Genomic DNA, 6000 nt, shown 5'->3' on the forward strand with positions numbered 1-6000 from the left:
CCAAGTGAGAGGATTAAAGGCGTGTGTACCACCATTTTCCGGCCTCTATGTCTAGTGGCTATTCTGTTCTCTTACCTACCCCAGATAAGTTTATTAGGGTGCACAATATTTTGGGGAACACAATATCACCACACCTGATGGTTCTTATTTTGAAAGTGGGAGAAAATGCCATAAGCCTTGAGAAGCTGGATGGAAGAGACAAAAATAAATAAATAAATAAATCATCTCCTAGCACCCCTAAAAGTAACACAGTCCTGACCAGTGACACAAAGGATTTCTGACCTAAAGAACAAAGTAAGTTTTCATTATTTATGCTACTAAGTGTATGAAATTTTCTACAGAACTATAGAAAATATGCAAGTATATATTCAATGCATAAAATTCATAATTACTTAAACATTTCCAAAATTATACTAAGTTTAGATATTATCTCCTAACAATGAAATATATGAAACTATGAAATGTGGTCAGAATTATTATTCTTTTACTTACCTATTATTAAATAGATGAGTACACATCACTAGGAGATAACAAATAGGAGTTTATACTATTCTAAACCAAAATAAGCAAATAATAAGTGATAAACTTATGCAAAGACTAAAACCATTGGCCTTTATAAAATAAACATATTTTATCATACAGAGGTCAGATATTAGATAATTAATGGGCTTTGCCTAGCACACAGCTTTTCATCCCAGCATGCAAAATAATTAAGCACTCAGAGGACTTTCCTTGTATAAGCACTAATATGTCAGGAAAATATTTAAGGCATCATCCACTAAATAGCTAAAATATAAATTGTTTAGTCAGTGCTTTAAGAAAATAGAAACTGAGGACCATGGAAAAACTAATCAAATAGCAGCCTTGAAGATTTTTTTTGTCCACTTGGCACATTGTGTTTTCCTGAAAAGTTTATAAATATTATTTTTATCATAAACAAGCTAATAATGAATTGCTATTTTCTCAGGAACTTCTGTACCTCGGCTTTAAGAAGGATGTCATTAAAAAAAAATATTGCCCAAATTCTTAAACATTAAAAATGAGGAAGGAACCACTACACTGGGAATTGTGTGCTGTCCTTGGCAGCTACACAAAGAATGTGGATGGCTTTTTAATATGTAACACCTATAAACTATATATTTACATTGCTCAGAGCTCCTTTAACATTTACTAAGTTCTGTAGATAGCAAAATAAATAAAGCTCAGACCATGACAGCCCGGGGCCATCTTTCAACAGCTCATTAGAACTGATTGTTAAATTTTCAGACATTTTTAGCTGTTCGATACCATACCAGCAGCTTGAAATCTGCCAACACTACAGCTCAGGTTTGGCTAGTCTGTTTTTCTCAGATAATTAGCCATTCAGCATTTGCTAGTCCACGCTGACCCTGACCAAAGGCCACCCACAGTCCAGAATTTGAAAGCCAGGGTCAACATCTATGCAAGCTAATCTTCATTGTCAAATTGACTAGATTTGGAATCACCTAGAAGACACACCCCTGGGTGCATTTGTGAAGGTATTTAACAAAGGAGAGAAGCTCCTTGAATGTGGATGATATTATCCCAAGAGTTGGAGTCCCAGACTGAATGAAAAAGGAACAGGAGAAAGTGAACTGGATGCCACCTTGTCTATTTCCCCGATTGTGAAATGTCACATGATCAGCTCCTCATACTCCTGCTGCCCTGTCTTTCCCTCTAAGCTGGGCTGTACCCTCCAACCTGAGCCAAAATAAACCTCCTCCTAAGACTCTCCTTGTCAGACATTTGGTCACTCCAACAACAAGAACAATGACTAACATGCCATTTAAGTCACGCACAATCTGGAAGACTTCAGTTTTACATATTTGCAACTTTCCTGGCTGATAGCTAAAATTTTCCTACACTAACAGAATTAACATAAGAATTTTCTAAAAGATAAAAGTAAAACATTTATTTTTTTCACTTCACACAATGCAGCATGTGGGTTAATGAACTTGAACACATAAATCCCAGTAAGAGCTACAGATCAAAAGTTTGAGTACTGTCCTCCATTTGTACCATGATGCTAGGTAGTAATAGGAGATGGAGCCTATAGGATTAGATCTAAAATACAGAGCTTATAGGATTAGGTCTCAAGTACAGAGCCTCCATGATTGGGTGGTGCCATTATTTAAGAGACTGGGAAAGAATCCTGGCCTCTATTGCCTTGTGAGGATATAGTGGGAAAATGGCCAACTCTCAACCAGGTGATGGGAGCTTACAAGACCTGGACCCTTCTGCTGTTGTACTTTGGATGACCCAGCCTCCAGAATGAGAAAACCCTGTTGTTTTTATACAATCCAGATGACAGGAGCAGTAGTTTGTACTGATGTGCCATGAAAATAACTAGAGTATGGCATTGTATTTAACACCAAAAGCTGTAGAGTTCAATCAGGTGGAGATTGCCTTTACTTGTGGATATTTGCAAAGGCTTAAAGAGATGCTCCCTTAGGGTAGGCTTTAAAAACTGGACAGACATTAACAAGGGAAATGATAGAATGAGAATTCCAAGAAATAGAATACAACCTGAGTCGACATTGATAGCCAGAACCACTCTCCAAAGAGCCAGTAGTTTTATGTCAAAATAACCTGAAGGAATATCATGTCTCAAGGATGTTAGAAGCCAAAAATGAGGGTTGGGAATTCCAAAGTCAACAAGCTGTCATTTTGGAAGCTCATTTGAGATTTTAAAGCCTAATTTTCTGCCAAAATCAGAGGATTCAAAGCATGAACTAGAGATCCAGTAAACGACCACAAAGCAGAATGTTATCTGCGTTATTGTGCCTTTGGGACTTTTTACAGCACCCAGTATATTGTAACTTTTTTCTTGTTTGAAATTAGAAGCTAAACTTATATCATTGTCTTTAATCCTCTTATCAGAAAACACACCTGTTAAAATATTTTCAGTCCATGCCAACTAAGGTGACTCCAAACCATTTTTTTGAATCATTATATGAAATGGCTGCTGTGGGATGTTCTGTATGGCAAATGTTTTGCTGATTAGTCAATAAATAAAACACTGATTGGCTATTGGCTAGGCAGGAAGTGTAGGCGGGACAAGGAGGAGAATAGAGCTGGGAAGTGGAAGGCTGAGTCAGAGAGAGATTGCCAGCTGCTACAATGACAAACAGCATGTGAAGATGCCAGTAAGCCACAAGCCACGTGGCAAGGTATAGATTTATGGAAATGGATTAATTTAAGCTGTAAGAACAGTTAGCAAGAAGCCTGCCACGGCCATACAGTTTGTAACCAATATAAGTCTCTGTGTTTACTTGCTTGGGTCTGAGGCTGTGGGACTGGCAGGTGAGAGAGATTTGTCCTGACTGTGGGCCAGGCAGGAAAACTCTAGCTACAAATGGCTTTTGTTTCCTTTTCATATGGTATCTTGTCAGACTAAAAGGATAAAAGGAAAGTTAATGGTAAATAGAAAATAAAATTCAATAAAATTCAATCTTGTGTCTTAACAAAAGACAAGGACAAGGGACAGTTGACAAGGAGTGTGGTTTCTATTCTGTCCTAGAGTCTTGAGTCAGGAGCAACAGGTGTTACTCACAGGGAGTCCAAGGGTGTGCAAAGGAAGACATGGGTCTGAATGAATAGAAGACACTGATCTGCCCTGAGTAGAGTGGGCACTACACTGGAGCCCTTCCTTCTTCTGAGAGTCATAACAAATTAGTGACAGTGTAACAATGGTGCCACATCAAGGGTGATTGGCTTGGAGCCCTATCAAATGAGGCCAAAAGAGTTATACAGAATAGATTTAAAGTATTGGCTAGGAGAAGCAAGAGGTGGCGTGGTGGTAGAGAAAGTATTCCAGGAAGTAGTATCAGACAGTTACTGTCTTAACAAGACTTACACAGAAACAAGTCCCAAAGCCTCTCAACTCCTTCCCATTACATCTGAATCCTAGAGACCACACATACAGACCATAGCAAAGCAAGCATGGGATGCTTCACTACTGAAGCATCCCTCCTCTGTGGCTTGTTTTCTGCAGACTTTTCCTCTTAATGCTGATTTCTGGTACAGCAGTGATGCTCCATTGCCCACAAAAGTGCTGCTTCCAAGGAATAGCCACCAGTCTCCCTCCTTAGTGACTCAGTTCTAAGAGCTGCTGCCAGACAGCAAGCAAGGTCAGTGTCATCTGAACCAGGGGTGCGATATCTTGTTACTGCCAAAGATTTCAACATAGACACTATTACACCTACCATGATAGTGTTGAAATCTTGTCCATGCACATTCTGTGGAAATTTCTATAGGGATAGTAAGTACATCTCTATCAATCTATCAATGTGCATTGCTTGTTTTCTCTCTTGAGACCCCCTTGAACTTGGATTTGACTTTTATCCTATGGTGATATTCTGAGTGGCGGGAATTAACTGAGCTCATAATCTCCCTTCTCCCAAACCAGACTTTTGAATCCCATGAAGCAACTCACTTCACTCTAAAACTTCTATTGGGCATGCCTTGTGCTTCAATAGCTATGAAACCTGATCAGAAGGTGCCGATGTCAGTGTGCCCTGTGTTTACAGGTAGTATCATCTGATAGGCTGCTAATATATTTTACAGCTAGTCTCCTGCCTCTGGGCCATCCTGTTCACAGGACAAACATAAGATGGGAGATAGAGACACAGAGGCAGAAACAAGAGAGACCATGCATCAACAAAGTGAATACCAATCACTCAACCATTATCAGAGAAGTTTCCTCTTGCAGTAGATGGAAACTAACTAGGAGACACACAGCTGGACAATGTACAGTGAGTGGAGATTTTGGAACAATTAGTCCTAACTGGGATGTCTTCAACAAACCTCAGGGCTCAGGAAGTTAAGCCGAAGAGGAAACAGAAAGATTATAAGAGCTTGGGGGCAGAGGGAGGTTGGGTAGATGAGTCCAAGAAAACAATGTCTTCAAGACACAGCAGACCAATAAACATATGAACTTACAGAGATTGTGGCCTCAAACACAGGGGCTGACTAGGGTCAGGACAGACAGGGTCCCAGTGCTGAGGCGGGAAGTGGACATGGGATTCCATCGGTTACCAAGAAACTATCTGCAATTGACATCCAATTGCAAAGGAAAACTTAATTTTCTCCGATAGAGATTCACCAAGTATATTAAGTCACACTTCAGGGCACGCCCCATGCTAGCAGCAGATGTCAGCAGCAACAACAACAACAACAAATGAACTCAAGGGTATTTTTGTAGACTTTTTGTCTCCTATTCTTTTGTTCAGACATTATTTTTGTCTTACTGCTCTTTTGCTTGTATATTATGGTTTCTAATTTTGTATTTTTATGGGGTATGTGTGTTTTTATTGTGGTTTCTTTTTTCTTAACTTTTTATTCTGTTTTTTGTTTTGTTTTGTTTTTTTGTGAGCAAGGGAGGAAAAGAGCATTATCATGGAGTTGAGGAGGTGGGTAAGATCTCAGAGGAGATGAGGGGAGGGAAACTGTGTTCAGAATATATTCTATTAAAAATTTCAATTAAAAAGTAAGTGAATGACAAGAACCAACCCCTAACAGTTTATCTTCTGAAGTCCCTATGCATCATCCACATATGTCCTATAGTCTCACACACACACACACACAAAAATGAAAATAACACATAAAGAAGAATATTTTCATGCCTTAGTTCTTAAGAAAGACAAAAACATGACAATATAATAAATATATTTACATTTTTTGTGAGTGCGGGCACTGGCATAATTTTCATGTGCACATATGGGCAACACGGAATGAGCTTAGTAGATAATATTTTTAAGAATGAGACAGGAGGTGGATGTGTGAGTGGGGAGACCTGGGAGAAGTTGGAGAGGGCAAATAGGGTTGGTTATGATCATAATTCATGTTCTACACAAAAGAAATTCTCACAACAGTTTTAAAAAGTTATTTTTAAATTATTATTTAAGGATGGTTCTCATCTGCAAGAAAATATAGTGAAGTTCATAGTACAGAATATGACAAAATTGATCTCCTGTGACATTA

Source organism: Peromyscus eremicus, chromosome 6 (genome assembly GCF_949786415.1).
Source record: "Peromyscus eremicus chromosome 6, PerEre_H2_v1, whole genome shotgun sequence".
NCBI lineage: Eukaryota > Metazoa > Chordata > Mammalia > Rodentia > Cricetidae > Peromyscus > Peromyscus eremicus.